Source organism: Cyanistes caeruleus, chromosome 2, assembly GCF_971803275.1.
Source record: "Cyanistes caeruleus chromosome 2, bCyaCae1.hap1.1, whole genome shotgun sequence".
In the NCBI taxonomy this organism is placed as follows: domain Eukaryota; kingdom Metazoa; phylum Chordata; class Aves; order Passeriformes; family Paridae; genus Cyanistes; species Cyanistes caeruleus.
This window is the reverse complement of record NC_141702.1, coordinates 6382615-6393322: the sequence shown is the minus strand read 5'-3', so window position 1 is coordinate 6393322 and position 10708 is coordinate 6382615. Positions and strand designations below refer to the sequence as shown.

At 49.2% G+C, this 10708-nt stretch overlaps 1 long non-coding RNA gene across 1 annotated transcript; it reads left to right on the top strand.

Moving 5' to 3' along the window:
- The first annotated feature begins 3335 nt into the window (after positions 1-3335).
- Positions 3336-7710, top strand: LOC147654578 (uncharacterized). The gene is made up of 3 exons (XR_015282493.1): positions 3336-3647; positions 5530-5575; positions 7506-7710. It is a non-coding gene; the product is annotated as an uncharacterized LOC147654578 (long non-coding RNA).
- Positions 7711-10708: the final 2998 nt, after the last annotated feature.

Below are 10708 nucleotides of genomic sequence, written 5' to 3'. Positions count from 1 at the left end.
TTAGAAGAGCACTAAAATCTTGGGAGGATCTATTGCCTAAGGATGCCTTCATGACTCACAGCAATGAAAAGGAGCCTTGCTCTCTGTACTGGGCCCTAGGCTGGCATACAAAGGCATCTCAAATCCATCCTGGGTTGGGCTGACTGGTAAATGGCAAAGTTCTCAGGTATTTCTGAGTGAAAGGTGTGTTTGATGACTAGGCTTTAACGTGTTAATGCCTGCTGTGCCCTGATGTGCAATGTGTTCACTATTTTAGAATTAGCCCCCAAGATTTGTTTCAAATCAGCCCTGAAGGATAATAGCCTGTGTCTAAAAAACCTTCATGTGTCAATTTGTTTCAGGACCCTCACTGTGTTATAAATCAAGGACTGAAATCTGTAATCAAAAGCTCTGCTGAGCCTCCACTTTCCTTAAAACATTTCCCTCCTTGAGCATAATCTTCACATCAGCAGTGGGGAATGCATCATCTCCTTCATTGCTGAGCAGCACCAGCACAGCTGTGCATGGCTGTGATTTTAAGTTCTGATAAGGAGCTGCTTTCTCAGCAGTAGAACCCTTGTCTCTGCTTAACCAGCCACATTTACTCCTGGCAGGAGCCCCCAGTCTCAAATTACCATTGGGATGGATACCCTGGGCTTGTGCACAACGAGGGTGGAGGAGCAGGGGGAGGGGTAGCAGGTTTTGGGTTTGTGCTCACAGCAGATCCTGTTGTGTTGGATGGTTGGAACCTGACATGTGTCAGAGACTCTCAGCAGCAAGAAGAAAGAAGTGGGAGTATTTCTGTGGTGCAGGCTGGCTGCCCATGAGTGCAGAAATGAAAGGGATAAAAACACACTGGGATGAAATGTTTGTTCATCCATACCAGTTTCATTCCCAGCCTTGTCTGCACCTATGTGCTCTGCAAGCATCATGATGACTCCAGGTCTGCCTGGCTAAATACACTGAAGGGTATGAAATTGGTTATTCCCTTTCCTACCAGTCCACCTTCCCTCCCAAAACCTCCATCACTGGCCTTCTTCAAATCCCATGTCAGATTCTGAGGATCTCTACAATAAAATAACAAACCCAGCAACCAATAAAAAGTGTCTATGTACTTGTAGTACTGAACAGAGACATCTGTCATGGTCTCTTCTGGCAGCTGCCCATCCCCTGAGCAGCCCTGAGACCCCTGGGAATTATGTTATTTTAATCCAAAAGCTGCCAGGTATCTTGGAATCCAGATTTGCTTTCAAAAAAATCCAGTGTTTTCAAAACAAAACTGCAGGATTTTGGTTTCTTTAATGTTGTTTGAGGTTCCCTTCTAATCCCACATGAAAATAATTCTGTAAATCCCAGTATAATTTCAAGGAAATGGGGCTTACCAGTCAGCTCTGGCACTGTCAGCCCTCTCTTACCTCCTCTCTGTTGTGCCTCCAGCTGCTGAGACTTGGAGGCACCACTGTGCTGGTTTTAGGGAACACTCTACCAGTTTTCCAGAAGAGCAAGAAACAAGGTCTTAAACTAAGCCAAAGTCCAGGACTTTCCATACGATTCTATGTCATTGCTTCCAGAAGCTTCCTCCCTTTTCCCTGTTAAAGATGGGCTCTTTTTGAGGCCTTCCCCTGGAGGGGCTGCTGCAGGGCTGTAGCCACATGTCAGAGCCTTACAGGGTGTAGGATGATCCAGACCTACTGAAAGCAATAACCACTGCAACACCCAGTCAGCCTGAAATGGTGCACATAGCTCCAGGCAAAATAAAATTCTCTGTTTCCTTAACTGGAAACTGGAGATAGAGCTGCTAATTCCAGTACTGATCAACTCTGCCATTAGTCTGAGGGAAAAAAATTAATATAATTGCTTTTAAGAGCTGGGGATTGCAGAAAGACTGGTGGGATAATCAGTAATCAGTGACAGAGCAGTTGTACCATGGCCTGTCTCTCTTCCAACAACGTAGGATGAATATTGCTCCATGCAGTGGGATGTACAGGAGAACAAGAAACACAGGCAGTGCCTATAGAATGGGGACTCACTGTGTCTAGAAGAGGATTTGAGGGATTTAGGGGGATCATCTGTACCAGCTCTCAGTGTGATGTTGCAGCAAAAAGGACTGAGACTGAAGAACAGATGGGAAATCTGTGCCTTAGTCAAACACAAGCTGTTGGACTCAACAGGAGGAGCTGGTTACATCTTATAATTCTGTGTCAAACAAGAAAGCAAATGAGATGTTCCTATGGAGTGTAAATTTTTGATTTGCCAAGGGTCACACGTGATATTTATCATAAAAAAGAAATTTGAAGACGTCTGTGAAGCCCTGTGGCCAACATCCATCTTCTGAATCTTTCTCTCTCTTGAATGAGAAATAACAAACAGTTTTCATTGCTTTTCCTTTTTTTCCTCCCTTAGATTGGAGTGGGCTGGCTGGGAAAGCTGTGGTTGTGAAAGGCTGCTCCCAGAACTGGTATTGGGAAAGCTGCTTTTGAGCAGAAATTCTGATTACAGCACAACCTTGTCCTGCTGCACTTTGTACTCAATCCTGCCTGAATCCTACAGCACGAACCTTTGCAGGTCCCACTGCATCCACTGCCATGTGAAACACCAGTCTCGCTCCAAGGCCTCTCCTGGTCCCTGCTATAATTGTCCTGGTTCTCAGATAATTTGCTCTGCCTCACTGCCCTGCAGCAGCAGTGGGTCACCAGCGAAATGGGCTCAGAGCTAGGATTTGGTTTGGAAAAACATGCAGAAGGAGGAATGCTGCTGGTGTGCTGGCAGCACTCGTTAACTCAATGTCAGAGCTGCTCCGCCAGGGACGTGGGAAGTGACATGTGGTTCATCTGGAAGCTTGGCAGCACTTTCCCTGCAAGCAGTTCAGCTGTGCTCCTCAGGGAGGGAGGAGGAAGTGTCCTCATTTCCCCGCGAGCACGAGGCACAGCGTACTTCCAGCGTGTGTGCATGAGAGCTGTACCTTCACCTGGGGATGGGACCAAGGGACATTTCCTTCCCTCTTACAGAAACACATCACAAGGGAGATATCGTAGCAATACACCAGAGATCAAAGATGTTTTTCTACTAGAGAGCGGGGAAGAGAAGGGTTATAAGGTCCTTTCCCATCCAAGCCTTTGGGAATTCTGCTGGAGTTGCAGAGAGCCTCTGTGCTCCTGCTAGCCAAGAACTGAGCTGCCTGGGAGGGACAGGAGCTGCTCCAGGGAGCAAAGCCATGGACAGGGATGCTAGCAGGTTCCTTGCAGTGTGAGATGGACCCTGGAGAGCAGCAGGGAAACCATGTGAGTCAGCAAATTCACCTTCTCAGTCATTGCTGCGTTCATGCTCTCAGCTCCTCTTTCACATGCCTTCTCACCCCCAGCTCTTCAGCACAAAGCCTGAGCCAACGTCACCACAAAAGCAGGGAAAGCCCAGAGACGTGTGGCTCATCTCCCTTTGGTGAGGTCTCCATGCTGACCTGCTCCTGTAATCAAGGAAATTGCAGCCTCCTCATTTGGACCAAGGATGGCATTTATTCCTAGGAGAAGAGGGAGAAGGAGTGAGCCTGGTTTCCCAGGGCTGCTCCCTGTAAGAGACCTGCTGCATCCTCAGCAGTTTTGTTACAGAGCCTGTATAAGCAGATCTGCTCAATGAAGAGGATAGACAGAGGGCTGTATTCCCATTTCAAGGTACCCATTGCTGTTGTGTGACTGTCATTCCTCAGTGTGGCCTTGGAGATGTAAAACTGGGCAGTGGTGGGGAGGGAAGCATGAGAAGCTTGTTGGACCACCCATTTCTCAGGGAAAGGGAGGTGTCCTCAGCCCAGCAAGTCTGAGGACTGGGATGAAGGGATGATGGAAGGAAAATCTCCTGCTTGCTACTCCCCAGGGGAGTGCTGAGTATTCCATTGCTCCATGTGCCAGGACAAGGTGGGATAAGCCAGTTGGGCCACTGGTCCCTGAAGGACACTGTGCCACAGCCAGGGCTGCAGCCATGCCCTCTGCCTGGGCACTAGGAATTCTGTGGCTCTCTCTGGGCCAGCTCCCAGCTCCCTGAGCATTCTGTCCTCCAATATTGTCTTTCTCTCCCTCTATCACACACATTTTTGGCATTACTGATGCTCATTCATTTTTAACAGTGAATACACTTTTCCTGCCCAAAGCCTTTCATAAATGTCAGCTAATGAAGCCTCTGTGCTCCCCTCGGGGACTGGCATTGGGCATGATGATCCCTGTAGCAGGGGTTTGCCCAAGAGCATGACACAGACCAGCTCCAGAGCTGGTCTTGAGCCTGGAGCTGGAGACCCCCAGGGCTGTGCTCAGGCCAGACAGGTACATGTGGAGCATCTCACCCCTTCCCCTGGGAAGGACACATACAGATGGTGGGTAAGATTTTCACCCCAGGTTAGGGGACAGAGGACTGATGGTCTGTAAGGGCTGAGCTGCACACCCAAACTGCCACAGCAAATGTAAAACTATATTGGGTTACAAACTGAAAGAGGGGAAACTTAGGTTAGATATAAGAAATAAATTTTTTGCTGTGAGGGTGGTGTGACACTGGAACAAATTCCCCAGGGGGGCTGCAGATGCCCCAGCCCTGGAAGTGGTCGAGATGAGGTTGGATGGGACTTGGAGCAACCTGGTCTAGTGGGAGGTCTCCCTGCCCATGGCAGGGGTTTGGACTTAGATGGTCTCTGAGGTCCTTTCCAACCCAAAACACTCTGTGATTTTGTGAGATAAAATATAGAGGATAAGAAGTGTGGTCCTGCCTGTCTGTACCAAACTTGTCAGCTACAACTGCAGCGGTGTTTTGTTCCCAGCAGAGACCATTCATCACACAAATTAAGGCTCTGAGTAGCAGTTCCCTGGTAAAGGATGGGTGTTATTAGCTCCAAAGCCCCTGTGTCTGAAAGGCAAAATAGTTCACCAGCCTGTTCCTGTTGATTTGGTGTGCCTGACCCAGGGGGTGTCCCAGAACCAGGAGCTGTTTGCCTTAATCATTATCATCATTATTATTATTATTACTAATATTTTTATTATTGTGGCAGTCTCCTCTGTGCCTGCCTGCAGTTTCCTAGAAAGGGCAGGTCACTAAAGCATTGGAGGAACTGCAGAGAGTGCAAGCACAGCTGGAGGAGGTGGAAGAGCCCTTCTGTGCAAAAATGATTCCTATTTTCCAGACAGCTACTTTGCTTCCAAGTGGCAGCTGGATCACATAAGGCAAAACAAGGAGCAGGAGCTGCTCTGATCTGCTGCATGGAGCTGGAGCATCTCTCCACTGCAACCCAGAGGTTCCAAGGATGGCTCAGCACAGAGGGATGCCTGTGCCTTCAGGCTGCTCTGCACATTTCCAGCCAAGCCCATCGAAGGATACCTCACTCTTTATGTCAAATTGTGCTCAATGTGTTTTCTTTCCTAGGTGGCATTTTGGGAAATGCATAAATGTCACTGGTGTGTTAAATGAAAGATAGATGAAATACAGTGAAAGCTCCATAAAAATGAAATGTGTGTATGTCTAAGCCTCCCTCTTTTCCACTCACATTTTTCTTTCTTTTCATCTAAAATGGAGCAGCTACAGTAGGAGCAAAACCAGCAGGAAGGAACTGGGCAGACAGCAGGTAAGGAGCAGGGCATGTCAAGTAATTTCCCTAAGCCCAGAAAGTCCATGGGTTAAAGTGGTAAAATGTGTCAGTGCCAGCATGACCCTGGTATAAAGTGTGTTTAATCAGAGCAGCAGACTCAAGCTGTCCTCTCCCCTCCAGGGCAGGGTGTGCAGGGGCTGGCCATTCCTGCAGCTCCTCACCACAGCCCCACACACCTCCTGCTCTCCCCAGTGGTCCCAAGGGACTGCATCCCCCAGCTCCATGTGTAACAAGGGGTAGCAGGGATGCTGGATGTGTTTGTCATGGTTATCCAGGAGCAGGAATGCTGTAGACATCACCCCCAGTGCTGTCCCACTGCTTTTCAGGTCAGCAGGAGCAAACCCACAAAGGATTGTGTGCCAGGGCTTGGGCTGCTTAAAATCCTTCTGAATGGGATGCTGTAGAGCGACATTAACTATAATAGTGGTGCTTTTAATTATCCCTCAAGTCCTTCCAGTGCCTTGAGTCACACCATTTATTTGGAGTGTCAGTGAGGGGAAATGCACAATGGCACAGGGTGCCCAGAGAAGCTGTGGATACCCCACCCCTGGAAATGTCCAAGGCCAGGCTGGATAGGGCTTGGAGCAACCTGGGCTAGTGGGAGGTGTCCCTGCCCATGGCAGGGGTCTGGAACTGGATGTTTTTTAAGGTTCATTCCAACCTGAACCATTCTGTGATTATATAAATAACACACATTGGGCTTTCCTGGGTGAGGCCCATACAGGCACTGCAGTACCAGGAGGTGCTGTATGGGGTGGGGCAAACCCATGTATTGGGTTGGCATGGCCAGGTTTTGGTCATGGCAGAGCTACAGGAGGCTGCCAGAAGTTTCCCCCATGTCCAGCAGAGCCAATCCTGGCAGCTCCAGGACCAACCTGCTGCTGGCCAAGGCCAGGCCAATTAGAAATAGTGGAAATGCCTCTGTAATAACACATTTAAGAAGAAAAAAAAAGTTACTGTAATTGCAGCCAGAGAAGAGCAGAGTGAGAATGTGTGAGAGGAACAGCCCTGCAGACACCAAGGTCAGTTCAGAAGGAGAGGCAGGAGCTGCTCCAGGCACTGGAGCTGAGATTCCTCTGCAGCCCCTGGAGAGGATCATGGAGAGGCAGCTGTGCCCTGCAGCCATGGGGTCCATGGGGGCAGAGATCCACCTGCAGCCATGGGGTCCATGGGGAGCAGAGATCCACCTGCAGCCATGGGCTCCATGGGGAGCAGAGATCCACCTGCAGCCATGGGGGTCCATGGGGGGCAGAGATCCATCCACCTGCAGCCATGGGGTCCATGGGGGGCAGAGATCCACCTGCAGCCATGGGGTCCATGGGGAGCAGAGATCCACCTGCAGCCATGGGGTCCATGGGGGGCAGAGATCCACCTGCAGCCATGGGGGTCCATGGGGGGCAGAGATCCACCTGCAGCCATGGGGGTCCATGGGGGGCAGAGATCCATCCACCTGCAGCCATGGGGTCCATGGGGGGCAGAGATCCATCCACCTGCAGCCATGGGGGTCCATGGGGGGCAGAGATCCATCTACCTGCAGCCATGGGGCCCATGGGGGGCAGAGATCCATCTACCTGCAGCCATGGGGGTCCATGGGGGGCAGAGATCCATCCACCTGCAGCCCATGGGGTCCATGGGGGCAGAGATCCACCTGCAGCCATGGAGGAGCCCCCACTGAAGCAGGTGGATGCCTGGGAGGAGACTGTGACCCCATGGGGAGCCTGTGCTGGAGCAGGGTCCTGGCAGGGATCTGTGGAGAGAGAAGACCATGCTGGAGCTGGTTTCATCACAGGACTTGTGACCCTGTGGGGTCCTACCCTGAGCAGCCTGTTCCTGAAGGACTGTACCCTGTGGAAGAGTGACCACAGTGCAGCAGTTTGTGGAGAGCTCTTGTCCATCTTGTCCACAGGAGTGACTCATGCTGGAGAAGTTTCTGGAGACCTGTCTCCCATGGGAGGGGAGGACCCCAGGGTGCAGCAGGAGAGAGACTCCTGTCCCTGAGCAGTGGGAGAAGCCACAAGTGATGAACTGACCATAATCTCCACTCCCCATCTGCCTGAGATGCTGGGAAAGAGGGAGAGGTGGGGGGAAGATATTTTTAAGGTCTGATTTTACTTCCCATTACCCTGCTCTGGTTTTGTTATTAATAAATTCAATTACTATCTCTAATTCAAGTCTGTTTTGCCTGCAATGGTATGTGGTGAGCGATCTCTCTCTGTCCTTATCTCCACCCATGAACCCTTTGTTACATTTTCTCTCCCCTGTCCAGCTGCAGAGGGGTGAGACAGAGAGGCTTTGATGAGTGCCTGGCATCCAGCCAGCATCGACCACACAAGCCCACAACCTTAGCTGGCTGCAATTTGAAAATTAAACACACAAACAAAAAGGTGCAGCAGATATTTTGTGTTTCGGTGGTGTGTAATGATGCAGAGCTGTGTGTGTGCCTGGGGAAGTTAGAGGGGGGTCTGTAGCTTTGATTTCCTGGACCATATGTTACCCCAGATTTGCCAGGGAGGAGCAGCAGTGTGCAGAGATGGACACGCTTAGAGGACAATGTTTATTCCCTGAGACCTCATCTCACCCTGCAGGATTATGTCGGATAATCCCAGAGTGATAATGGGAGTGATTTTTGCTTCATCACCTTCTTTGCTTCAGCCTTGCTGGCAGGGGAGTGGTTATATCACATCCTGACCTCAGCAAAGCAGGAACACTTCTGTTCCCAGTCACAGCCATGGAAACAGTTTTCTAGGGTTTTTTTTATTTATTTTATTTTCATCTCTTCAGCCTGAGGTTGCTCTTACTACAATGAGTCACTGGGTGCACATGTAAGAGACAGTACTTGGGTAAATACACAGAGTGGCACAAAGAAATACTAAAATGTACCAGAAATCGATATATTTGCACTAGATTTCACTTCTGGTGATTTCAAGCTGTTCATCAAGCCAAAGCTTGTTTTTGTACCTGAGCATTTGTAAAATCAATGTGTACTGCCTACAAGCAAGTGTATGTGAGCATATTCTTGTGTCCCCACGATTTTTACTGCTTTCCTGGAATTACCCCTCTGTGAGTCCAGAACAGATGTTGACTTCATACTTGTAATAAATCCACCAACTGTCAGCCTTGCATGCAGACAGGGTGTAATTTTTTTTGTTGTTTAAATTGGACAGCATACAAAGAGAGGAAAGAATTTGTTATCAACAACGAAAAATGAGAGTGTTTTTTCACACACGAGTGTGTGAAAAGCCAGAAGGCAAAGCGGAGATGGGAATCTGGTGCCTTGGAAAGTGTGCGAGCAGTTTTATGTGTCAGTCATATTTTACTGTCTTGTCCACTGTGTCATGAATCTCTGCCTGTATCTGCATGTAAAAATGCCACAGCCTAATTATTAGCTATTAATTATATGCTGGATTCAAGCGAGAATTACCATAATGTGCCACAGCATCCATAAATACGAGATCCAAGAGGGGCAGAATGGCCTTTTGTTTCCCTCTGCAGAATTATATGCATGACCCAGTTTTTTTCTAATACTGCAGTGGCAGGAGAGACATAGCATTGTTTGTTCCACACAAAATGGGGAGGGGGAAGGGCTCTATTTTGAAATGTACAGTAAATAAACTCTTGCATTGCAGAATAAGACCAGAGAAAGGATGCTCGAGTCTCTTGCTCCAGCCAGCAACATTTGCACAGACATGTCACAGTTAATTATAATACTTCCCTGATCAGTCTGAGGCAAATCTCAGAATCCAATTTTCTTTTTAAATACCCCTCTACTACATTCTGGGTCTCCTGTTTGTGATGCAGGTTGGCTTAACCTGCTGGTTTGGGTGGAGACCAGTGAGCCCCAGCCCCTGGTGCCTGCAGGGTTTGGAGGGGCTTGGGGTTTCCTGGGTGGAAGTGGAAAAGAAGAGGGTTCAGTGCTTAGGCTTGGATGCCTGTGGGGCAGCAGAGCTGGGAGGTGCATAATCCTTATCCCCAAACACCTGATTCTTCAACCTGTGTGGTCACTAGGATGAGCAACGAGAGAAAAGGCAGCCAATTCTCTCTGGAAATGAAGATTTTGGCAGCTGAATTTTCCCAGCTGAGAACCCCCCACCCTGGGCAGAGAACTATAATTACAGGAGATGGGGAAGGACCCAGATTTCTTAGAGAAATTACAGTGCTGGTGACTCAACAAGGGAAAAAGGGCAATGCAGTGATTATCCATCTCCCCCAGGAGTCTAGGAGATAAATAAATACACCGTGAATGCTTAAGACACAGTCATAACGATGACATAATGCACAGAGAATGCACAGCACAGAAACCTCTTTCTGTCCTTATGGAGAAAATCTGGGAAGAGCAGAGGAAAGGAAGGCAGTCCCAGAAGGGCATGCAGCAGGGCCTGGGATGTGGCAGAGCTGAGGAGGAGGAGTTGGGAGAGGTTTTTCCAGTTATCAACAGCAGTGAGAGCAAGGGACATTATTTCAATTACCCACGACTGGAAATGAGACAGAACCCCAGTCCAGTGAATCCCTAGGATGCTGGGGACAACGTTTCAGCTCAGATGGACAAACAGTTCGTTCATCAGGCTCTGACCATGAGGAGCCAGCTGGGAACTGAAGGGGCAGTAATTCTGGGAGCAGGCATCACTAAGTACAAACAGGGAGATGCAAGAGCAGGGGCAGAGGAATGCTGGACCCAAAGCAGGTGATTTTGGCACACATGGGGAAGCTGTGGATACCTCCGAGGGAGAAGGAAAGCCAGCACAGCAGGGAAAAGCCCTAAAGACACTGGGTGGTTTATCCTGCCAGGAGGAAGGCAGAAAACATAAACACTGAGCCCAGCAGCAGTGGCCCTGCTGCACACCCAGGGCAGGGGGAGGTGGGAGCTGTGGGAGCTCGTTATGTATTTACATCAAAAGCTGCCCCACTGTGAAACCACACAGGAAGGCCTGAATGAGTTTCAGGGAGCAAGGGTGGGAAGCCAACAGGAGGATCTGTAAACACATCAGGAGAAGAAAGAGGAAGGAGAGGAACCAAGGGATGACTTGAGAAAGACCAGTCCTGTGTTCTCAAAAGGTTCCTTGTGTCAGCTGCAATTACCAGTTAATCAAACTAAGGGGTAGAGCAGAAAGA